The 25,255-nt window shown below is 46.4% G+C and overlaps 1 protein-coding gene across 7 annotated transcripts in view; it reads left to right on the top strand.

Annotated features, from left to right (window-relative positions):
- The first annotated feature begins 20,319 nt into the window (after positions 1 to 20,319).
- The window catches only part of CSNK2A1 (casein kinase 2 alpha 1), a 54,088-nt gene continuing 49,152 nt past the window's right edge, over positions 20,320 to 25,255 (top strand). For 3 of the 7 annotated variants that reach the window (XM_067013038.1, XM_067013036.1, XM_067013040.1), the window contains exons 1-2: positions 20,357 to 20,475; positions 22,669 to 24,497. The gene's annotated coding sequence lies outside the window, so the exon portion shown is untranslated. Of the gene's footprint in view, positions 20,476 to 22,668; positions 24,498 to 25,255 lie in introns of all 7 variants that reach the window. The other 4 variants (XM_067013037.1, XM_059039158.2, XM_067013035.1 and 1 more) reach the window with 4 other exon arrangements.

Raw genomic sequence — 25,255 nt, forward strand, 5'->3', positions numbered from 1 at the left:
TTTACAGTCTGATGTGATACTGTACATGGGATTTGTTCTCTGTGTTTAGCTCATCTCCCCATGAGATTGGAGGTTCCTTGAAGAGGACCTCAGTGTCTCTTCAGAGGGACTTAGTTTCTTGCTAGGAGCCCAGCCTGGCACATGGTGAGCCCTCCATAGATATTTGTTGAATGAATGAATGAATGCCCTAGACAGTGCCCATCTGGTCACTCAGCTGAGCTCAGAGTGTGTGAGCCACCAAGGGCAGGGACCCTGAGCTCACCTCAGCAGCCCCAGCATAGCCTAGCACAAGGGTGAAGGGGCATCTGTTGAGGGAACGCCTCTGCCCAGTCCTGGGTCCTGCCGCTTGTGGGACTCCAGACTTGTAGTGACAGGGGTCCAGAACCCCTGGCCAAGGGCCTGGCCTATCCCCAGCCCACCCCCAGCTCTCTCCCCTGAGACTCCAGACTCTGCTTCCTCCCTTGCAGCTGTACCTTCCGCCTCCCAGCCTCTTTCTTTCCTCCTCATCAGGGCCCTAGCTACGTCTCCTCAGGTCTTTATCTTCCCCTCAGCTGCTCTGGAAGGACAGAGGCCCTCCCTCCATCCTTTCCTTCCCTGCCTCCCTGGCCTGGGCCCTAAAGCCTCCCCCTCAGGCTCAGCACCCCACCCAGCCTCCCTCCTCACCTCCAGCCACTTCCAGGGGGCACAGCAGGGAACAAGGCCAGGCAGGAGTGGCCAGAGGAGCCTCAGGTCCCTCCAAAGGCCTCTGAGCCTCCAACTTGCTGTGTGGTCTCTTCACTCAAAGGCCAGCTCAGGAACTAGGCTGTCTGTGCTCCAGTCCCCACTCTGTCACTTGTTAGCTGTGTAGTTTTAGGCAAGTCATTTAACCTCTCTGTGCCTCAGTTTCCTCAGCTGAAAAGTGGGGGTCAAGACACCACCTACTTCAAGTGTTTGGAAGAGTAAAATAAAGCATGTCAAGCACTTGGAGTGCTTGACACAGAGAGTTTCTCTTAACACAAGGGTGCAATGCCACAGTGTGGAAGGGCTTTGTAAACTGCAAAGCCCTAAACGACCCTTGGCTGTGTATTTGTGCCATGTTTCTCACCCAATGGACCCAAAACTCTGAGGAAGAACCTCCCAGTGGCCCCTATTCTATCTCACATGTTCTCTACTGTCATCCTTATCAGTACATGATCAATAATCTCCTCAGGTTTCAGAAAGGCCACAGTCAAGGGTCTGTCTCCTTTATACAGGGTTAAGGTTCTAGGGAACATTCTAGAATAGCACCCCTCCAGCTAAGCCCACTGTCCCCAGAGGCCTCACATTAATCCAAAACAGGGGGCTTCCCTGGTGGCGCAGTGGTTGAGAGTCCGCCTGCCGATGCAGGAGACACGGGTTCGTGCCCTGGTCCGGGAAGATCCCACATGCCGCGGAGCGGCTGGGCCCGTGAGCCATGGCCGCTGAGCCTGCGCGTCCGCAGCCTGTGCTCCGCAATGGGAGAGGCCACAACAGTGAGAGGCCCGCATACCGGAAAAAAAAAAAAAAAAAATCCAAAACAGGGAAGAGTCATTATTATTCCATTTTACAGATCTGGAAGCTAGAGCCCAGAGAGCTTCAGGCTGCTTGACTCCAAAGCCCAGGCTCTATCGCTGTCCCCAGCAGACTGACTGGAGTCCCTGCCCAGTGGTCCACACCTGTGCCCACCTGAGCTCCTTGAGGACTCCTATAAGCTCCCCCAACACTCCTGCTCAGCACCTCCTCCCTCCAGTTTTCCCCAGGCACTGGCCTGTCCTTCCAGGATCTTTCTGATGCCAGTCAGCCTGGGAACGGCCAACACCAGATCAACTGCTCTTTCCCTCCTGATTCCAGAACAAGAGAAGCTGGTGTCACTGAGAGCCTGGGGGCCCTGGGCCTAGATTTGTTTGCAAACATTACCAACAGCCACCACATGAAAGGGGCTCTTCTTCCCATCTTACACTGTGGTTCAGAGCAGTTAGGTGAGCAACTTGCCTGAGGTCACATGTCTAGAGAGGGCATGAGCCAGAGTTGAAACTCAGGTCTGTCTGACTCCAAAAGGCTTCATGTTGGCCTTCAAAGAGTTCAGTGACATTGAGTGACTTCTTTCCCAACCCTAGTCCTCAGTTTCCTCATCTCTTAAATGGAGACAGTAACATGTCATTTGCTGAGTTGTGAGAATTAAATTTGAAGAGTTTATAAAGTGCCCAGAACAGCACTGGGCACATGAGTGTGGCATCGCTGAAGGACCGGGCACTCTGAGGTCAGGCTGACCTAAGGCCAAGTCTCAGCTTCACCACTTTTGCTCGTGGAGACAAATATTCTACCTCTCTGAGCCTCACTAGACCCATCTGGAAAACAGGGATGATCAGTGCCTCTCATAAAGATGGTGCTGGTCCCAAAAGCTTAATTTTTTAAAAGTTAAAACATAGCTCTCATAGAAATAAAAAGTAAGCATGTGCCAAAATTATATGTAATTCATTAGCATTTAACTGATCAGCAGGACAGAGAAGCTGGTTCAAAGAGTATAAGAGAGTCCGAAATGTTTATAATCAATGAAAGACAAAATGTTGAAATATGACTGCAGAGTGAAACTGGCAAAAGAACTGTAACCTTCGGGGTGATCTTTTCTACTGGACAAAAATCATTTGCAAGATAAATCTACAGGTGATTACATAACTTCCCTGCATTTGGGCCCTAACAAGTAAGTAAATGACGAGTCAAATAAAGATATGTTTCCCTAGAGAGTTAGATAAACCCCCCCCCCGGTGGGCTTGTTGGACAATGCTCCAGCATATTTCTGAAAGGACATGAAGCTCTCCTTTTGCATTATTGCCAAGTTTGGGATACTTTTTTTTAACCTGAGGGTGCAATGCAGTAATAGAGGATTTATAAGGGATTTTATAAAGGATTTATAAATTTATAATAATAAATTTATAAAGGATTTATAAATTTATTATTTGTGCAGTGTCTCTGCCCACCAAACCCAGAGCTCTGAGGGAGTCCCTCCCAGCAGCCCCTATGCTAACCAAGTGAGGTAGACAGTGAGCTAGAAACACTCACAAGACTGTGAACTATTTACAAACATCGTCTTACTCATCTTTATTTCCTTCCAGAACACTCTGAATGTCCGGGTTGGGACTAGGGTGAGGCGATGCTGAACATCACACAATCCATAAGTATCCTTTACATGGAGTCCCCACTCACCCACTGGCTCTCTGGTAGAGTCTGGAAAAGTCTTTGGTTTTATTTATTCAACAACTATTTCCTGGAGGCCTACTGTCCTGGGTACTTGGGATGAAGCAGAAAGCAAGACAGATCCAGTCCCTGCCTTCAAGGGCCTAGAATCTAGACAGGAGAAAATTAACCAAGATAGAGCCTAAACCAGGGGTCCCCAACCCCCGGGCCGCAGACCATTAGTGGTCTGCGGCCTGTTAGGAACGGGGCCGCACAGCAGGAGGTCAGCAAAGTTTCATCTGCCGCTCCCCATCACTCCCCATTGCTTGCATTACCGCCTAACCATCTCTCCCCACCCCGTCCGCGGAAAAATTGCCTTCCACAAAACCGCTCCCTGGTACCAAAAAGGTTGGAGACCACTGGGCTAAACAATTACAAATCACCACAAGCACTCAAAAGGAAAAGAACAGGGATGAACAGGAGCAGGGCCAACAGCTTCCTTGCCAGCAGAAGAAAAGCTCTCTGAATGGTGACATTCAAGTTGAGGCATGAGGAATGAAAGGATGTTAACCAAAGAACAGGCTGTGGGAAAGGCATCCCAGGTGGGAGGTACAGCACGTGCAAAGGCCCTGATGCAGGAACTAGCTTCAAGGAACTGAGCAAAACAGTGTGGCCACTGTTTAAGAAGCAGCAGGAGATGACAGACCAATTTTGTGCTTTGTATTTGCAGTGCTGACCTTTGAAACAGAATTTCTACTTTCTGTTACCATCTCGAAAGGGGACAGCTCTCCATTGCTCTCCTGGTTGTCTGAAAGCTCCTATTCTGTCTGTACCAAGTGATGGCTTCTTTCTCTTGTCCAAGTGCATGTTACTGTAATGTGGCCCTGAAAGCAGTTTTATAATATGAAGAATAAACAGCTTGAAAGAAAGAAAGAAAGAGAAAGAAAGAGAGAAAGAGAGAGAGAGAGAAAGAGAGAAAGAAAGAGGGCTTCTCTGGTGGCGCAGTGGTTGAGAGTCTGCCTGCCGATGCAGGGGACACAGGTTCGAGCCCTGGTCTGGGAAGATCCCACATGACACGGAGCAACTGGGCCCATGGGCCACAACTACTGAGCCTGCGCGTCTGGAGCCTGTGCTCCACAACAAGAGGCCGCGATAGTGAGAGGCCCGCGCACTGCGATGAAGAGTGGCCCCCGCTCGCTGCAACTGGAGAAAGCCCTCGCACAGAAACTAAGACCCAACACAGCCATAAATAAATAAATAATATATATTTTTTTAAAAAGAAAGGGAGGAACGGAGGGAGGGAGAAAGAAAGAAAGAGGAAGGGAGGGAGGGAGGGAGGAAGGAAGGGAGGGAGGGAGGGAGGAAGGAAGGAAGGAAGGAAGGAAGGAAGGAAGGAAGGAAGGAAGGAAGGAAGGAAAGAGGGAAGGAAGGCAGGAGGGAAGGAAGGCACTGGAGTGTTTTGGTCAGACACCTCTGATACCCCACCTCTTTTTTTTTTTTTTTTTGCCATGCCCCATGGCTTGTAGGATCTTAGTTCCCCAATCAGGGATTGAACCTGCGCCCTCGCGGTTAAAGCATGGAGTCCTAACAACTGGACTGCCAGGGAATTCCCACCCCACCTCAAAGGAAGGAAGCAGTCCTAGTTACCACCTCAGGCCTCCAACCAGGGGCTTTGACAGTGAGACCCCTGAACCAGCAGCATCAGCACCACCTAGAACTTGTTAGAAACACAGACTCTTGGGACCCACCCCAAACCTACAGATCAAACACTCTGAGAGTGGGACCCAGCAATCTGGGTTTCAACAAGCCCTCCAGGTGATTCTGATGATGTACAAGTTTGGGAACCACCGCTCTGGAATCAATAACCTACCATTTAGAAACATGACCCAGAGTCGCCACCCGGTGTTATTTTATGGGAACTACAATCTGGCCGCCACTTCCAGCATCAGCGCACGGGAAGAGGAAGGACACTTTCCACCAAAGGGACACAGACAGGGTCATGACAGGAGGGTGGCTTTGGTGTGTTCCTGCCCACTTTTCTCATATGCAAGGACACACAACGTAGGAGGGCTTCCTCAGTGAATAACTTCAAGTTTTCTCCCTGCTACACGTGGGATAAAACCCAGATTCCTTGCAGTCTGCTCTCTCCCTATCTTCCTGTCCTCATTTCCTCTCCCCTCTCACTCATGCATTCCCTGCCAGCTTGCTTCCTTGCTGCTTCTCAAACACACCAAGCATATTCTCACCTCAGGGCTTTGGTATTTGCTGTTCCCTCTGCCTGGAAAGCTCTCCCCTCAGACTTGCAAGGCTCACTCCTTCACTTCAGTCAGATCTCTGTTCAAATGCCACCTCCTTCAGGAAGCCTTCTGCGACTATACTCACCAAGGAGCTCTGGCCCTTCTCTCTTTCTATGACCCTGTCTTCTTTTCCTTCCTCCTCGACATTATCTTATACATTTATTTGATTTTTGTCTATCCTCCTTATGAGACCATGAGTTCCAATAAGGAAGGCATGTTTGTTCTGTTCACTGTTATAGCCCCAATACAAACAGTAGGTGCTCTGTAGATATTGACTGAACAAATGAATATACTCTGTGAGGCAGGTGTTATCGCCCTCTTTCCAGCCAATGGGGAGGCTGAGGCTCAGTAAAGTGATATGACTCATTCAAGCTCACACAATGAGTCAGGGGCTGGGATCCATATTCGAAGTAGGAGTTCTGGAAGCTGAGGTGTGATCTGTGATCATGGTGACACCTTGGCGTTCCTGAGGCTAGGGAGACTTTTCAATCTGGCCACCATGCCTCCATCTCCCAAAGTCGGCAAGCAGGGGGTTGTGAGTTCTAAAGAATGTTCTTCAAGGTCAAGGGACAGAGGGCAAGGGTCCAGTGCCGAAATCCCAAGTAGGGCAGCACTTCCAGGAGCACTGGGCAGCTCCCAGTGACTGGGGGGTGCCCCGAGCATAGAGCAGGAGGGGAGCAGGAGTGCAGACATCCTGCAATAGATCCCAAGTTGTACGTGGTATTCAAACATCCCTTTGTTAATTAGCGTAGGTGAAAACCTTGTTCTTAATGATCTGAGCCTGGGACCAAATTCTATTTCACAGCAAACACAATGTGCGGGGGCTTGTGTGTGTGTGTATTGGTTTTTTTGTTTGTTTTAGGGGGGTGGTTTTGGCTGCAATGTGCAACTTGTGGGACCTTAGTTCCCCAACCAGGGACTGAACCTGGGCCCTCAGCAGAGAGAGCTTACGGAGTCCTAACCACTGGACTGCCAGGGAATTTGGGGGGGCTTGTTTTGTTTTGTTAATTTTTAATGGGCTTTGTTTTAGGTTTACAGAAAATTTGTGCAGAAATTATGCTAAGTACCTTTATACTTCCTCTCCCCAACATACCCAGTTTCTTTTATTAACACCTTGCATTAGTGTGATACATTTGTTACAATTGATGAACTGATGCTGATACATCATTTTTAACCAAAATCCATAGTTTACATTAAGATTCACTCTGTGTTGCAAGGTTCTGTGGAATTTGACAAATGCACAATGTCCTGTATCCACCATGACAGTATCACACAGAAGGGTTTCATTGCCCTAAAAATGCCCTGTGCGCCATCTACTCATCCTCCCCGCCCCCAAATCCTTGGCAACCACTGATCTTTTTATTGTCTATAATTTTGCCTTTTCCAGCATAGTATTTGCTTGGTTTTAATATACAGTTAATCTGCCAGGAAAGCAACCACCACATTAGTTGGGAACAGAACAGGCTGTGTGCTTGGTTCAAAACTTTACCTAGAACCACTCACATTTTGGACCACCACGGCCATGCAGTTGTGGTGTTTGAGTTGTCAGAACTCCTGATTCAGCCCACAGTTTCACAGTGATTCTACCCACATCCATGTCTTCCCGACTACAGTCGTCCCTCGGTACGTGACGGGGATTGGTTCCAGGACTTGCCGCAGATACCAAAATCCGCCGATGCCCAAGTCCCTTATATAAAACAATGTAGGGCTTCCCTGGTGGTGCAGTGGTTGAGAATCTGCCTGCTAATGCAGAGGACACAGGTTCAAGCCCTGGTCTTGGAGGATCCCACATGCTGCAGAGCAACTAGGCCCGTGAGCCACAACTACTGAGCCTGCGCGTCTGGAGCCTGTGCTCCGCAACAAGAAAGGCCGCGATAGTGAGAGGCCCCGGCCACTGCGATGAAGAGTGGCCCCCGCTTGCCACAACTAGAGAAAGCCCTCGCACAGAAACAAAGACCCAACACAGCAAAAAGAAATTAATTAATAAACTCCTACCCCCAACATCTTCTTTAAAAAAAATAAAAAATAAAACAATGTAGTATTTGCATATAACATAAGCACATCCTCCCATATACTTTAAATCATCTCTAGATTACTTATAATACCTAATACAATGTAAATGCCACGTAAATAGTTGCCAGTACCTGGCAAATTCACGTTTTGCTTTTTAGGACTTTCTGAAAAAAAAATTTTTTTTTCTAATATTTTCAGTCCGAGGTTGGTTGAATCCTTGGATATGGAGGACTGACTGTACTTTGTGACAATATTGTGCCCAAATATTTATGTGTTGATTTATTCTAAATTACTTTCATTTTACTTTCTTTTATATTACAATTAAGGTATTATTTATGTTTAAAAATATGTGTGTCAATAGGTTATGTTATTTGTGAATTTCATTTTAGAAAAGAAAAGAAGCGTTATAATTATGGTTAAACGGAACACTGGGTCCCGATTTCAACCCACTGTTATACTGCATGACAATCATGGCAGCAGCAAGCACTGAGGAGTGCCTGCCCCTCAAAAGGTACTGTGCTAGGAAAGCGACTTGCACGTGTGAATCATTACATCTGCAGTTCCCCTACCAGGTGCTACACGGTGTGTAGTTTTACCCCATTTTACAGAGGGAGAAACTGAGGTTCAAACAGAATATGGTCCCTGAGTGGGACTGGAAATTGAATCCAAACCCATGCTTCTAACTCCCCAGCATCCAGCGGTGGATTTCCTTGGCCTCCTGGAAAGACCATGTTGTGCGAGCTAATCATCCTCAGGCCTTAAGGCCCCAGAAAAGGATGGAGGCACATGAGGCAGCAGAGAGGTCAAGAGAACAGGTTATGACCTGGGTTCTGTGTCACTTACTCATGTGTGACCCTGGATAGTCGCCCCCCCTCTCTGAGGATTAGTGGTCTCACCTGTAAAATGGGGGTAATGTCACCAAAGTGTGGTAGGTACTGTCCCTTTCCATGTTACCAATGTGGAAACTATGGCTCATAGAGGGGAAGTGACCTACCCAGTGTGAAATGAGGGATGACGGGATTGTCCTCTAAGGACACACTCCATTGCCCCATAAGGTCCGCATGGCTCCTTCAAAGCCCAATTCAAGACTCACAGGGGGCTTCCCTGGTGGCGCAGTGGTTGAGAGTCCGCCTGCCAATGCAGGGGACACGGGTTCGTGCCCTGGTCCGGGAAGATCCCACATGCCGCGGAGCAGCTGGGCCCGTGAGCCATGGCCGCTGAGCCTGTGCATCCGGAGCCCGTGCTCCACAACGGGAGAGGCCGCAACAGTGAGAGGCCCGCGTACCGAAAAAAAAAAAAGACTCACAAGTCACCAGGCAAAGGTCAGGGTGACCTGCCCTACACACCCATTCCCCAATCCAACCACCCACATGTGATTCCCACAAGGTAGGAATATCTGAAAGCCCCCAGTGGGCTGGGAGAGCTGGGGGGCTGTCTGTGGAAGCACTGGACCTCAGTTTCCCTGTGTTGGACTCCAGCTCCAAAACACAGCCCACATCAATCCATTCCTCTCCATCTCCCCCTACTGCTTCTACTCAAGTCTATGACACCATCACTTCTCACACAGCCCACCCCTTGCTCCCCTCCTCCTTGCTCCCCACCTAGGAGCCAAGGAGATCTTTTATGAGTGAAAACTCATATAAAGTAACCCCCTTGCTTAAACCTTCCATGGTTCCCTATTGTTCTTAAGCCAAAGGCCTCTGCCCACCTCCCTCATCTCATTTCTCCCAATGTCCCCTCCACTCTCCCACCCCTTCATGTATGTTCAGGTCCCACTGGCCTCCTCCACATGCCTTTAATGCAACAGCATGCTTCTCTCTTAGGATCTGTGGCCAAGCTGTTCCTCCTCCTTGGTCAGCCCAGTCACGGCCCCCTCCTTGCCTTCACTGGGCAAACTCTTCCTCCCTCCCTTCCCTAAGACAGCTTCTCCTGCTATGCATGCTCATACACCACTCACTCATAGCCTAGCCATAAGCCCAGTTTGTGATGATAGATTTATCTGGTTATCTTCTCCCCACTTGACTTAGGTCCACCAGGCCAAGGACACTGACTTGTTTCCCTTGTGTACTGAGAACCTAGAAGTGTCTGCGCAGAGTTGGCACTCAGGAAAACCTGCTGAACGGTAGAGTGCGGGCATGAATGGCCACCCAAAGGATAGGGTTGCCCATCTCCTCCGCCATGTGGACTAAGACACCCAGGGCAACTTGAAGAAGAATGTGGGGGAAGAGAGAGAAGCTGAGGATGGAAGGCAGAGGAAATCCCAGGCACAGCTCAGTCTGCTGTTCAGCATGAGCCTACATGTGCCAGATGCCATGCTGTGTGCTGGGGACAGTATGTACGCTGGGTTAGTGAGAGAACAAGCTCTGAGCCACACTGCCTGGGCTCAGAGCCTAACTCACTGCTCACTAGCTGTGCAAGTTTGGGCAAGTCACTAAACCTCACTGAACCTTGGTGTCCCAACTACCAAAGAGGAGAAGTTACTTGATTACAAAAAACCCATGCCTTAGGGCATTAGAACTTAATACGCCCTTGACACTCCAGTGGACCCAGCAGTTCTATTTGGTTACTATTGCTGAATCACAACCACTCCAATTTTTAGTGGCTTAAAACAACCATTTTTTCCTCACTATCATGTGAATCAGGAGTTTAAAAGGATCATCTGGACAGCTCTTGCTTGGTTGCAGTCAGATGTTGGCAGGGGCCATGCTTATCTGAAGGCTCAATGGCTGGCTGTTGGCTGGAAGCACCAACAGGTGGCTTTTCTACCATGGTGGCCCAGGGAAGGCAATGTGTCACATCTGTTACCTGTACCCCTTCCTTTATCTCAATTTCTAGCAGCCAGCTCAATGACAGTTGCCTCCTATCTTTCTAGCACACTCTATCCAGTACCCCAATGCCAACGACCCTTCAGCCCTACTGGGAGCTCTGATCTGTTGAGCCTATCACCTTTTCCCTTGTGTCCTCATTTGTCTTCTTGCTGAGTAAAGCCACAGGGCAGCATTATTCCCATGCACTGCACACCCGAGATGGCCCTGCTCCTCTCTGGCTAAACACCCACCAGTTGACACCCTCTGTGCTTGTTCTCCTGCAGTAGAATGTGGCTAGGGACCAACACACCACCACGTGGGCTGGTCTGACTTTACTTACATGATGGCTAGTCTCAATGAGGTCTTTAGCTCTGCCTGACAATTACACTAGAGTTCTCTTGTCCATTAATTCTCCTCAGGCAATTCCTTCCTCTTTTCTCCTCAAACCTCTATCACCTTCTCCTCCATTCTCACTCTTAGCTGAGGACCCTGCTTCCTATTCCACAGGAAAAACTGTAGCAATTAGAAAATACTTCCGGGCTTCCCTGGTGGTGCAGTGGTTGAGAGTCCGCCTGCCAATGCAGGGGACACGGGTTCGTGCCCCGGTCCGGGAAGATCCCACATGCCGCGGAGCGGCTGGGCCCGTGAGCCATGGCCGCTGAGCCTGCGCGTCTGGAGCCTGTGCTCTGCAACAGGAGAGGCCACAACAGTGAGAGGCCCGCGTACCGCAAACAAACAAACAAAGAAAATACTTCCACAAATTTCCACTACACAGCTACCTGCCTACCCTCATTGGTACCCACTTATAAATACTGTGCCTTCTCTTCTGTGACCAGGGCCCAAGTGCTCCAAGCCATGGTCAACCCTCCACTGTGTACAGATCCCACCATCTTTCTCCCTTCTAGCTACTTTCTTCTCCCTCTTTCATCATCATCATTTCCAATCTACTGAATCATTCTCATCAACATAAAAACATGCTAGTATTTCTGCATTTGAGTAACTTCTCTTGACCCCAGTTTGCTCTCCACCTACCACCCCATCCTCAGTCCCACAGCAAAACTCCTCAAAAATTGTCCATACGACTGCCTCCATGTCTCTCCTTCCATTACAGATAAGGTACAAAAATAGTACAAAGAATAACCATATACCAGTCACCCAGATTTTACCACCTTTGCTGTATCATTCTCTCTCTCTCTTCCTCCTTTTCCTGAACTCTTTTACAGTAAGTCGCAGACATGATTCCCTTTACCTCTAAAAACAAGTGTGTATCTCCTAAAAGCAAAGATATTCTCTTACAATAATCAAGATCAGAAATTCTTACACTGATACAATTATCTAATCTACAGACCTTATTCAAATTTCACCAGTTGTCCCACTAATATCTTCTACAGTAAGTGAAAATTTTTTCCTGGTCCAGGATCTCACATCACATTCTAATTCTTGTGTCTCTTTAGTCTCCTTAATCTAGAACTGCTCCTTAGTCTGTCTTTGTCTTTCATGAGCTCAACCTTTCTGAAGAGTACAAGCCAGTCATTCCGCAGAAACATCCCTCAATTTGGGTTTGTCTAATGTTTCCTCTTAAATCTGTTATGCATTTTGGCAGAACTACCACTGAAAGGATGCTATGATCCCCTCAGTGCATCACATGAGGCGGGACATGAGGTCAATTTGCCCCATTACTGGCGATGCTCACTTCATCACTTGGTTGATGTGGTGTCTGCTGGGTTTCTCCACTGTAAAGTCACTATTTTACTCTTGTAATTAATAAGTATCTTGTGAGGAGATACTCTAAGACTCTGCAGATATCCTGTTTCTTGTCAAACTTTAATCCACTATTGCAGCATCCATTAATGATTCTCTCCTGAAACAATTATTACTAGGGTGGTTGCCAAATGGTAAATTTCTAATTCCTCTTTTTCTGTATTTATTAGTTGTCCTTTTACTGTTAAGAGCTTTCCTTTCCCCTTATGTGTGTATGTATGTATTTATATCTTAATCTTTATATACTGTCTCTTAATCCCACTCCAATCAGGCTTTTGACCCTACCATTCTACCTAAACTCTTTCCTGTCAAAGTAACAATGCCCTCCACTTGGCTGTATCAGTTCTTGGTCCTCATCTTCCCTGACCTCTCAGCAGCACTTGACATAGATCAGCAATTCTCCCCCCTTGAAATGTTTTCCTTGCTTGGTTCCCAGGACACTTACCTCACTAGCTGTTCCCTCTCAGGCTCCATTGTTGGTTCCTTGTCTCTCTCTTTTTTTTTAATTTATTTTTATTTATTTTTGGCTGCATTGGGTCCTCCTTGCTGCACACGGGCTTTCTCTAGTTGCGGCGAACGGGGGCCACCCTTTGTTGCAGAGTGCAGGCTTCTCACTGCAGTGGCTTCTCTTGCAGTGGAGCACGGGCTCTAGGCATGCAGGCTTCGGTAGTTGTGGCACGTGGGCCCAGTAGTTGTGGCTCACGGGCTCCAGAGCTGAGGCTCAGCAGTTCTGACACCCGGGCTTAGTTGCTCTGTGGCATGTGGGATCTTCCTGGACCAGGGCTCGAACCCGTGTCCCCTGCATTGGCAGGTGGATTCCTAACCACTGCGCCACCAGGGAAGCCCTGGTTCCTTGTCTCTTAATGTTGGGGGCCCGGGGTCTCAGTCCTTTGTCCTTTGTCTTCTTTGTCTATGCTCACTCTGTTGGAGAGCTCACCCAGACTCATGGCTTTAGAAATCATTTCCACAATGATGACTCCTGTATTAATCTACTCTGCCATAAGATACCACAGACTGGGTGGCTTAAAAACAGAAATGTATTTTTTAATTTCTCACAGTTCTGGAGGTTGAAAGTCCAAGATAAAGGTGCCAGCCAGGGTTGGTTTCTGGTGAGAATTCTCTTCCTGGTTTGCCACCTTCTTCGTGTGTCCTCACATGACCTTTCTTCTGTACAAACACACACACACACACACACACACACACACAGGGAAAAAGAAAGAGATGGGGGGCATTCAGATGTCTCTTCCTCTTCTTATAAGGATTATCGGATTAAGGCCCCACCCTTGTGACCTCATTTAATCTTAATTACCTCCTTATAGGCCCTATCTCCAAACACAGTCATATTGGGGGGTTAGAGTTTCAAAATATAAATTTTGGGGAGACACAATTTAGTCCATAACAATTCCCAAAACTACAACTCCAGCTTGGGCTCAGATTCATACATGCAACTTCTAACTAGGCATCTCCACTTGGAAGTCTGATAGGTGCCTCAAATTTAACAAGTTCCAAATGGAACCGGTAATTCTCCCCTCCTTTCCCCTGAAACAAAGTTCTCCTCCTTATAGCCTTCCTCATCTCAGTGAATGGCAAATTCCTTCTTTCATTCTTCTGGGCAACAACCTTGGAGTCATCCTCAATTCCTTTCTTTCTCAAACACTCCATACTCAATCTGTGCCTTTAGCTTTACTTTCAAAATAACCCCAAAATCTAACCTTGGTTCAAACCATCACTATCTTTTGTCTGGATTGTGGCGGTAGCCTCTTACCTTGTCTCCCTGCTTCAGTCCTCATTTATATTCCATTTATTCTATACCCAGCAGTTACAGAGTTCCTATAAAAATGCAAAGCAGGTCCTGTCCTCTTTCTGGTCAAAACCCTCCAATATGGCCCACCTCACTCATAGCAGAAGCCAAAGTCCTTACAATGACCCACAAACTGTGCATGAACTAGTCCCAGGGGAATCTCCCTGATATCATATTCAGCTCAGCTACCCTATCTACTGGCTGTTCCTTAAACCCACCAGGCATGAGTCCACTTTACAGTCTTTGCCCACCCTCTGCTTGGAACAATCTTCTCCCATATACCCTCATGACTCCCTGCCTCACCTCTTCCAGGTGTTTCTTCAAGAATCACCTTCCCAGAAAGGCTTTCATTGACCACCTATTTGAATTTACACCACAGCATCCCCTTCTCCCTTCCCTGCTTCATTTTCCTCCATAGCGCTCAGCACCATCTGACAGAGCATACATCTCTCCACATGTCAGATGTAACACCATCTGACACGTCGCCCTACAAAACATGAGACCCGTGAGAACAGGGACTATTTTCTTCACAGTTGAACCCCAAGTAATAATCACTCACATTGATTGTACCCTTGCTATATGTCAGCATACTTTTAAGGGCTTTACCATATCACTTATTTAATCCTAACAGGACCCTATGAGATGGGTATATCATAATAATAATGTTACATAACAAACCACCCCAAATGTCTGTGCCTTACAGCAGCAAATATTGATTTCTCCCTCTCCCTCTCCCAGACCATTTGGGGTTTGGCTGATCTTGCCTGGGTTCTGCTGGGTTTGGCTACTCCATGTGTCTCTCATTCTTCTGGACCAGCCTGTTTGATGTTGGGGATTTGGATGGAAGCTACTGCTTCCCTAAATTGACACAGAGCACTCTCTTCCTACGTCTTTAGCTTCCTGACATTCAAAAGAGATAGAGTTCATGAAAAAAAATACAATTTAAAATTTAATACAGGGAATTCCCTGGCAGTGCAGTGGTTTGGACTCTGCGCTCTCACTGCCAGGGGCCCAGGTTCAATCCCTGGTTGGGGAACTAAGATCCTGCAAGCCATGTGGTGCAGCTGCCCAAAATAATAATAATAATAATACAAACTAAACACTAAACTACAAAACTATTTTTATCCCAGACTTTGCTATGTCAACTATGATGGGAACTCCGTTTCAAAAGATGGAATGCACTAATGACAGCCCCATCCTTAAGGCAGAGGTGGAAATTCCAAGGGGGCAATTGAAAACATGAGAGATCTCTTAAGGCCTCGGCTGAACTTGCACATTGTCACTTTCATCCACATTCCACTGGCCAAAGCAAATCACATGGCCATATCTAATATCAACGGATAGGGAGTATCAATCAGTCCTGACTGTGGGAGAGACTGAGTCATTGAATAGTAATCTAATTTGCTGCAAGATAGGTCATGCTGCACACCAATGTTCACAGTGGCGCTATTTACAATAGCCAAGAAATGGAAGCAGCCTAACACTTAGGCAGCCTAACACTTAGGCTGCTTCCATTTTTTGGCTATTGTAAATAGTGTGTGTGTGTGTGTGTGTGTGTGTGTGCGTGTGTGTGCGCACGTGCATATATATATATAATATATATATACATATATATGCACACACACACACACACACAAAATGGAATATTACTCCACCATAAAAGAAGAATGAAATATTGCCATTTGAAGCAACATGAATGGACCTAGAGATTATCATACTAACTGAAGTAAGTTAGAGAAAGATAAATATTATATGATATCATTTATATGTGGAAATTAAAAAATAAAACGAACTTATTTACAAAACAGAAACATCCACAGACATAGAAAATAAACTTATGGTTATCAAAGGAGAAAGGGGGAGGGATAAATTAGAAGTATGGGATTAACAGATGCACACTACCATATATAAAATAAACAACAGGGATTTACTGTATAGCACAGGGAACTATATTCAGTATCATATCCTCTCCCCTTTCTTTCTTCCTTCTTTTTCTTTTTCTCTCTCTCCCTTTTCTCTTTCTTTTTCTTAACAGGTAAGGAAACTAAGGCTCAGAGAGGTCAAATACAATAACTTCTCCAAGATTATACTGCTAGTAAATGACAGAGCTGGAATCCAACCAAATTGGAGTCAACTTTACACATGCCATATACACAAGGTCAAGAGGTTTGGACTTTCTCTGAAGGTGATGCAATGCCACTGAAAACTCTTGAGCAAGAAAGGTACATGGTGGTTAATAAACTTTCCTCCAGTAGCAGTGTGCAAAGCACATGGGAGGGGGAGAAAGGAGGGGCCCCCAACAGTAGTCACAAAACTTCAGGCCAGAATTGAAAAGGGGCTGGGCTGGGGTAGTGTCAAAAAGAAAAAACCAAAAAACAGTAAATGTAAAAACCAAATAGAAGTGAGAGACAAGTTGAAGAACACTTTAAAAATGCTTTTTTCTTTGTTCAGTGTTGAAATAAAAATTCATGTGTGTTGCAAAAAGAAAAAATCAAACAAAAAATTCACACAGTGCAGGTAGAAGTGTTTAAAGTTCTCTCCTCTTCCTGTCTCCTGAGATAAGCTCCATTAAGAGTTTGTGGGGCCTTCACTGGTGGTCCAGTGGCTAAGACTCCATACTCCTGGGTTTGATCCCTGGTCAGGGAACTAGATTCCCACATGCCACAACTAAGAGTTCACGTGTCGCAACTAAATATCCTGCACGTCGCAACCAAATATCCCGCACGCCGCAACTAACACCTGATGCAGCCAAATAAATAAATAAATATATTTTTTAAAAGAGTTTGTGGTAAATCCTTCCTGAACTTTGTCTAAAACTATATAATACATATACCCATTTTTAAGTGTGTTTTAAAAATGTGTTCTCACCAAACTTTTGTTGTCTCTTGCTTTTTCTCACATAATAGTATGGCAAGGCCAGCTTTCCATGTCCAGAAATTAAATGATCCTCATCACTTTTAACAGCTTTGCCACTTACTAGCTGTGTGACCTTGCACACATGGTTTAACCTCTCTGAGACTTGGTGTGCTTAATCTGTAGATGGGGATAAACATGTAACTGTCACATAGGGCTATTGTGAGGATTAAATGAGTTAACACACGTAAACATCTTGTATAGTGTCTCACACATACTAAGTGCTCTCCCTGTTAATAGCACCATGTTTAGCTGTACCATAACTTACTTAACCAGTTCTGTACCCATAGTCACTTAGTGTGCTATGTTGTTTACAAAGATGGCCACAATGATCCCCCCACCCCCACACATTACTCTTTGCAATTTGACTTTGATATTTTTTCCATTAAGAGATGGAGTCTATTTCTAGTCTCCTTGAATCTGAGCTGGCCATGTGACAGGCTTTGATCAATAAAATGCAGTGAAAGTGATGCTACAGCTCTTCCGAGCATAGGCCTCAAGAGGCCTTGCTGCTTTCATTCTTTTCCTTTCAGACACCATCATGAGGAAGCCTGAGCTAGCTTGCTGAAGAAGCCACATAGAGAAGAACCTAGACACTCAAGCCAGGAGGCCCAGCCACCTGCCAGACCTGTGAATGAGGCCATATAGGACCAGTGAGCTTGCTGACTTGCTAACTGACTGCAAATACAGAAGTAAGCCTGGGCAAGACCATGTACAGCACAAAAGAGCTGTCTCAGCTGAGACATGTCCGATTTGCCAATCCACACAAACATAACCACAAATTTATTGTCATTTTAAACCACTCTGTTTTGGGGTGATTTGTTGAGCAATAATAGAAAGCTGATATGCTGGGGCTCTTCTTATGCAGTGCCTATGGCCCTGGTTGGAATGCAAGCTCCATCTCTTGTATGTGACCTTGGGCATGTCCTGTAATCTGACTGAACCTCAGTTTCCTGGTCTGTACAGTGGGATACTTTTAGTTCCTACTTCATCGGGCTGATGTGAAGATTAAATGAGATGATGAACATTCAATGTGTGGCACAGGACAAGTACTGTGAACATCTTAACTGTGGTTGTGGCTGTTGTTATTGTTGTTTGAAGGAAGTCTAGCCTGAGAGTTGTGCTATGGGGGTCAGGAAGTTAGTATTAAAGATAACTGAGCTGGTCTTTGGAGGCTCCATAACTAGTGAACACTGGAGACTGATAGCTTTTTGGAACCAGAAACCTATACCAGGCTAGCCTGAGAAATGGCAGGGGTTGGGTCTCAACTGTGTCATACAAAGTGCAAAGGGTTGTATGTCTGTGCCTGGGTGAGCCCTCTGAATGATGTCAGGGATGGAGGCTGGAATTGGGTAAAAGAATGAAGAACTGAGGCTGTAGGAGGGGCTGAGATAATAGGAAAGGTGTGAGGGCTAAGTCTTGGGACTTGCCCCCACTCTTTTCAGATGAAATTCCAGACTCCTAATCATGGCCTGAACACCTTGGCCACCTCTCCCACCATATTTCCTACCCTTCTTCCCTTCACTCACAGTGCTTCAGCACCCCCTGGCCTCCTTCCTCAAACTTATCAAGCTCTTTCCTGCCTCAGGACCTTTGTTCTTACTGTTTTTTCTCAGAGGGAACTTCTGAACCACTCAAGCTAAAGTTCTCCCCTCTTTCATTCTTTTTCACAGCTACTTATATTTTTCCTTCACAGTACTTATTCATTTTTTAATCTGTGAATTATTTATCACTTTAGAAGGTGAATTTCATGAGAAACTGGTATCTGTCTTGCTCATGCCACATCCCCAGCATCTAGCACACTGTCTGGCTCATGGCAAGTGATCAACAGCTGTGAATTGAATAAATGTGAATAAAGACAGGAGAAAAGGAGCCACAAGAGCTGAAAAGACATTATCCAAAAGGTAAGTGAAGGCCTCATTTCCTGGAAGATGGCCTCACAGAAACCTTGGAATCATCTTGTCTAACCTTCTCAGTCCACAAGTGGGGAAACCAAGACCCATAATGGAGAAATAACCAGCCTGTGAGCACCTAGAGAGCCATTTCTGTGGACTCTCAGCCCATTGGGGTCAAATGCCACAGATCTGTCTGACAGATGAGGCTCAGAAAAGGTCATGGCCACCTCCCTGAGACCATCACTATATGTCTGCAGCTGCCACCACCCCATCCCACAGGGGAGGAGATTGTCTCTTTGGGAGCAGAGGTGCCAGTCAGCTGATGAACTGTGAAAGGAGGGCTGGAGAGGGTGGGCAGGCCCATCCTGGGTAGCAGCTATTCTGAGGCAGCTCAGGGATGAAAGCAGGTACCAAAATAACCCAACCTTCTAACACTTGTTCCAGTTCACACCAGTTCACACCTCTGCCCTACCAGAGGTGAGGCTAACACTTGAATTCCCCTCAGTAACACACACACAAGCTTTTAGCAGGGCCTGCGGGGAACAGGGTGATCATCAGACTCAGCCCTGTCCACTGGGGGCTCACAGTCTGATGGGAACAGGCAGGCTAGAGACCAGTCAAGTTGCTGAGTGATGGTGCCTAGGTCTGAGGGAACTAAAGGTAGGGAAGATCCCTAGAGGAAAGGATTAGCCCAATGGGCATACAGAAGTTAGCCAGTCCAGGTGACAGTAACAGACGTAACCGCCAGTGCAAAGAGAGGGAGGCTGACAAGTTCCAAGAATAGTCTGCAGTTTTAGTGGGTGGGAGCATCATGAAATTGAAATGAGAGTGGCAGAAGACGCGGCTTGGGGGCGAAGGGAGTGTCCAAATTATGCAGGAACTTGGATGTCAAGAGAAGAGCTTGGGCTATCTTTGGTGCACAAAGTTAAGACTTGGGAGGTTTTTAACCAAGAGGACGTCATGATCAGTTTTGCAAGATAGAAACTGCCCTATAGCTGCCCTGGAACCGTTGCCCAGGCAAGCGGGGTGGAGGGAGGCAGATCGAAGGTTGAAAACAGTTTATTCTGGATGGGCAGCTCTGCAAAGGGCTCCTGTAAGAGCCATGAACTGGTTCTCAGTCTCTAGAAGGCTAGTACCGTCACTTCCTCGACTGCTGCGCCACACCACTCCCGGGGTCCAACTTTCATTCACTTGTTCCGGAACTCGAAGTTTGAGCAGAAAAAAACGTGCTGCTGGAACCCCAACCCTAGACGAGGGGCCTGAGCAGCAGACTTCAACTCCCAAAACGCTTCGCTCTCCAGCTCTGAAGGTCGCGCATGCTTCTTTCCAAGAAAGGCGGGTCGGTTTGCCGACTGGTAGAACTCGCCAGCTGGGTGAAGTGGGGGAAACCTAGGGACCGCCATCTTACCTTGGGTCAAACCAATTATACACTTAATGGGAGGTTCGTGTTCTCTCTCTCGTCAGTTCGTACAGGAACTGAAATAAAATGCGCTTAATTACTGCAAGTCTCCTTATTATGCTTTACGTTGAGAACTTGTTCCATTTTGCCCCCCAGCCCGGAACTGAACTCCCAGGGATACAATGACACATCCCAGCATGGCGCCGCACTCTGCGAGATTCCGCTGGGGGAGGAGTCGGAAGCGGTCCCGCCCCGCCTCCCGGTCGGAGGGGGTTTCCGCTTCCGGCAGCGGTGGCTGCAGCCTCGCTCTGGTCCCTGCGGCTGGCGGCCGAGCCGTGTGTCTCTTGCTCCGCCGCCGCCATATTGTCTGTGTGAAGAGAGGGGAGAGCGGCTGCCGCCGCTGCAGCGTCCACCACAGGTACCGTGGGAGCCGTCAGGCGAAGTCGTTGGGGGGTGCGGGTGGGCCCAGGATGGGGCAGCGGGGCGCGGCCGCCTCTAACGCTTCTAGCAGACTCCCGAGCGGCCCTTCGCCTTCCCCTGCCCCCCCCCCCACACACACTAGCCGAGGCTCCTGCAGCCCATCGGGGAGGCCCTGGGCCACCCCCCAGGGCGGGGAGTGAGGCTTGGGGGCAGAGGCTGATAGGAGGGTGGGAACTGGCTCTCGAGAGGCCAGCTTGTTGCGGGGGAGAGGGCTGGGCTGGGGCGTGGACTAGGGGCAAGTTGGAGGAGGGGGTTGCCAGAGGGGGAAGCGAGCTGGAGGGGTGGGGCCGCCGGGGGGATGCTGGGGGAGGTTGCCTAGGGGAGTGGTGCCCGCAGTGTAGGCTGGGGTGGACCCTTCCGCGGAGCAGAGCAGCTGTAGTGGGGGCCTTCTAAGGTCCCTGTAGGCGAAATTGGGCTTCCCACCTGCACACTGGGGTGCAAGGTGAAGGGGACCCGGGGCGAGGTCGCTGAGGATAAAGGGGAAGGGACCATGAAGTGGGACAGAACGGGTGGAGTTGGAGTTAAGGGTTAGTTGGGAGCCTGGATGGAAGAGGAGAGGTATGTAGAATGAAAGGTTGGCTAAGAGTGTGCAGGTTAGTTTGTGACCTTTGAAGAGTAGGACTTTTGTTTTTGTTTTTCGGTTGTTGTTTATGTTTTTGCAGCGTTGGAACATTTCTAGCCTTGGCAGGTGACGGGTGGAGCTTATGTAGTTTGTTTTTGGGAAGGAAGGGTCAGGAGAAGTTGCTTCTTGGCTGTTGCTATTGTGAGAAGGAAAGAGTTCTGGAAAGGAGGTAGCAAATTAATTGAGGAAGACCTGATTACCTTTCAGCTGCTAAATTCTATTGAGAAGTGGGCGTGAGGAGAGGAAATGAAAAGAAAGCTAGAAAGGGAAGATTTTTCTAAGAGTTGGAAGACCCCATTCCATCTAAGGAGTGGCAGTAAATATCTGGATAATCAAATATAAGTGCCACTGTTATTTAGCTGTGTGACCTAACTTATGCAAACCTCAGTTTTCCTCTCTGTAAAATGGGGGTGATAATATTTCCTAGATGGTAAGTTTATGGGTGAGGAGTAAATAAGATAATTTGTGTCAAGTGCTTACCACAGTGCCTGGTAGGTAGTAAGTGCTCCATAGACCTTACCTGTCACTTTTATTAAAGGGACTAGCTGGTATATATGGGGTTCCTTCAATCTAGGTAAAGTTTATGGTCAGTAATCTGACAATAGGCAAGGCTTCGGAAAATTATATTTGTAGTTGTTGAGGTGTTTTTCTTTTGTTGTAAGTCAATTGACTTAACTGGCTTGGTGGACCTTGAGCTGAAAGACCAGGACCAATACTAGTTCTGCCTAGTGTCGTTTTTAAAAGTTCACCAGCAGCTTTACCTGGGCAGTTGTATCCTTCTGTGACTTTGAAATACTTGCCTTTCATTGGCTATTGGGGGAGGGTGTATGACTTGAAGAAAGAATGAAAATATTTGAAGTTTGCTTAGATTGGTTTATCAGCTGATTACAAAATGAGATCACCCTGGGGTAACTTTTGTTTAAATGCAAAAACCAAGCATGCCTAGTTATATCCTGTTATATGGAATACAGTAGAGAAGAGGAGCGCACATTTAAGGGGGAGCAATAGGTTAGTTTCTACCTAATGGGTTAATTGCCTAGCTGTTTGGGGATGAAACAAGTACCTTCTTTACAGTGTATTTTTGGTTCTATTGCCTATCCACACTCTTCCAGGGTGAGAGTCCTTGATTTTACCATTGTCTCTGTCTCTGAACATATAGCTTTACTTCACGTACTCTTTTGGAGAAAGAAGTTTTCTTTGGTAACTAAGTTTAAAACTTTACATAGGATCTGGGTTTGTAGTAGGCAGAATGACCACCACCACCACCCCCCAAGATGTCCAAACTCTAATTTCCAGAATCTGTAAATATGTTACTTGGTAAAAGGGACTTTGCAGATGTCGTTAAATATCTTAAAATAGGAAGATCATCCTGGATTTAGTGGGTAGGCCCAATCTAATCACATGAGCCCTTAAAAGCAGAGAACTTTCTCCAGCTGGGAGTCGAGAGAGATGGGGCAGAAGGGGAAATCAGAATCGAATCATGAGAGGGACTCCATTTGCTGTTGCTAGAGGGGGCCACATGGAAAGCATGAGAAGGAATGCGGGGAGCCTCTAGTAGCAAAGACCAGCCCCGGCTGACAGCCAGCAAGGAAATGGAGACCTCAGTCCTACAACCACGAGGAACTGAATTTGGCCAACAACCTGAATGAGCTTGAAAGTGGATTCTTCCCCAGTTTCCAGCAAGGATAACACCTTGATTTTGGCCTTGTGAGACCCTAAGCAGAAGACCTAGCCAAGCCCACCCAACTTCTGACCTACAGAAACTGTGAGACAATAAATTTCAATTGTTTTAAAGCCACTACATTTGTGGTTTTGTTATGGCAGCAATAGAACACTAGTGTAGATTTTGGTACCAAGAGTGGATACTATTACCTAAAAATGTGAAAGCGGCAGTAGAAGAGGCCAGCGAGTTTTTGAGGAGCATAATAGAAAAGACCTAGAACAGATTGTTAGTAGAAGTAGTGAGGGCTGAGGTGGAAGTGAGGTGTGCATTGGAAACTGGAGGAAAGAGGATATTTGTTACATAGTGGCAAATAAGCTTAGAATTGTGTCCTGTGGTAGGTGGAAAAGAAAACTTATAAGTGATGAACTTGGGTATTTAGCTGAGATTTCCAAGCAAAGTATTGAAGGTACAGCCTGGTTTATTTGTGGGGTGTGAGTCTCAGTGAGCTCCTGTGAAATTCATGTGAAGCCCACTAGGTTCTTGAGCGTTTTATACCAGCAAAAACAGTGCCAGCTTGGATTGAAAAACACAAAGTAGTAAATTAAAGAGAGCTGAGCTCTCAACCCACCCCCCCAACCCCCACCCCCAGTTTTACTGGTAGGAAGCAGGCTGGTAAAAAAAAAAACTACTTAGATGTGAATGTGCTCCTTTTCATTAAAAAAGAATGACTCAGAGGGTGGAACCAAGAGCCCAAAGAGGTGGAGTGGAAGGCTGCAGAAGAGTTTTCCCTGGCTTTGAAATGGAATGGAGTTTGCCCACATTTTGAAACTGCTTTGGACCGATGGATCTGCTTTTTCTTATATTTTCCCTACTTTCTTTTATATTTTCCCTGTTTGAACTAGAATGTCTATAAGTTGCCTTATGCCCCTCTCACCGTTGTATGTTGGGAACAGATAACTTTTTTTTTTTCCCTAGAAATTGTGCTCCAGGGGTTGCACTTAATGTATTATAACCAGAGCTTCATCCACATTTGATTTAGATGGTGAGATTTGGGAGTTTTGAATTGATGAGCTTTAGATGAGATTTTTGGACTTTGAGTTGGTACTTGAATGGAATGAGACCTTAGGATAGAATGGATATATTTGCATTTGGGAGAGATATGAGTCTTTGGAGCCCATAGGGTGAACTGTGTTAGGTAGAATGATCCCCCAAAGATATATGTGCCCTAACCTCTGGAATCTGAATTTGTTACTGTTTTGTGGCAAAAGGGACTTTGCAGATGTAACTGTGGTTTAGATCCTAAGATAGGAATATTATCCTGGATTTTCTGGTAGGTCCAGTCTATGCACATGAAAGCAGAGAACTTTATCCAGCTGGAGTTAGATTTGAAGCAGGAAAGGGACTCACCCTGCCATTACTGGAGGGGACCACGTGGAAAGCACAAGAAGGAATGCTGGCAGCCCCAGCTGACAGCCGGCAAGGAAATGGGGACCTCAGCCCTACATCCACAAGGAACCACATTTCATCCAACGATCTGAATGAGCTTGAAAGCAGATTCCCCACCCCAGAATTTCCACCAAGGAACACAGCCCTATGGACACCTTGATTTTGGGCCTTGCAGGACCATAAGTAGAGGATCCAGCCAAGCCTACCTCACTTCTAGCCTATAGAAACTGTAAGATAATAAATTGTGTTTTATGTTTGTGGTAGTTTGTTACAGCAACAATAGAAAACCAATTATAAAATTTAAAAATTTTAAGAAATAGAAAACTAATTAGAGGGGTTTTGCTGATTTTATTTAAGAATCTTTGGGGGATTATTTTCTAGAGAACAAAGGCAGCAAAGATTATTCTGCAGTGATTTGGTTCTGGAAGACTTCACAGAATAATGGTGTTGAGTGAAACCTAGGCCTCTTCCCTAGATGTTTAAGCATCCTGTTACTGTCATTAGATGCAATTTGAAGGGGCTAAATGACCAGCTCAGTAAAATGTAGATTCTAGAGTTCTAGGCCATCCTGGTAGAATTTCTATAAATTGATAATTCTTCCATGCCTATAATAAACGTCTTGGATAATTCATTCATTCATTTTTATTGGCTGAATAAGGCATTGAGTTTATTTGACAACCCTTTATAGACTTAATTCCTATTTTTTAGAAGAGATGGAAATGAGTGATTTTTTTTTTATGAATGGATAACCACTACTATATACAGTAGTCACTCTGGTCTTTCATACCTCCCACCCCAACCCAAAGTTGTTGTAAGGTCTTTTCTCCCTGTCTTTGTCATTTGAGGTTAATAAGATTTGGGTGTATAACTAAATCACTTTGCTGTACACCGAAAACTATTACAATATTGTAAATCAACTATACTTCAATTTCTAAAAAAGCCAATACAGTTTAAAAAAAAAGAAAGTTTGGGGATCATAATTGCAGA

This window comes from Kogia breviceps, chromosome 14 (genome assembly GCF_026419965.1).
Source record: "Kogia breviceps isolate mKogBre1 chromosome 14, mKogBre1 haplotype 1, whole genome shotgun sequence".
NCBI lineage: Eukaryota > Metazoa > Chordata > Mammalia > Artiodactyla > Physeteridae > Kogia > Kogia breviceps.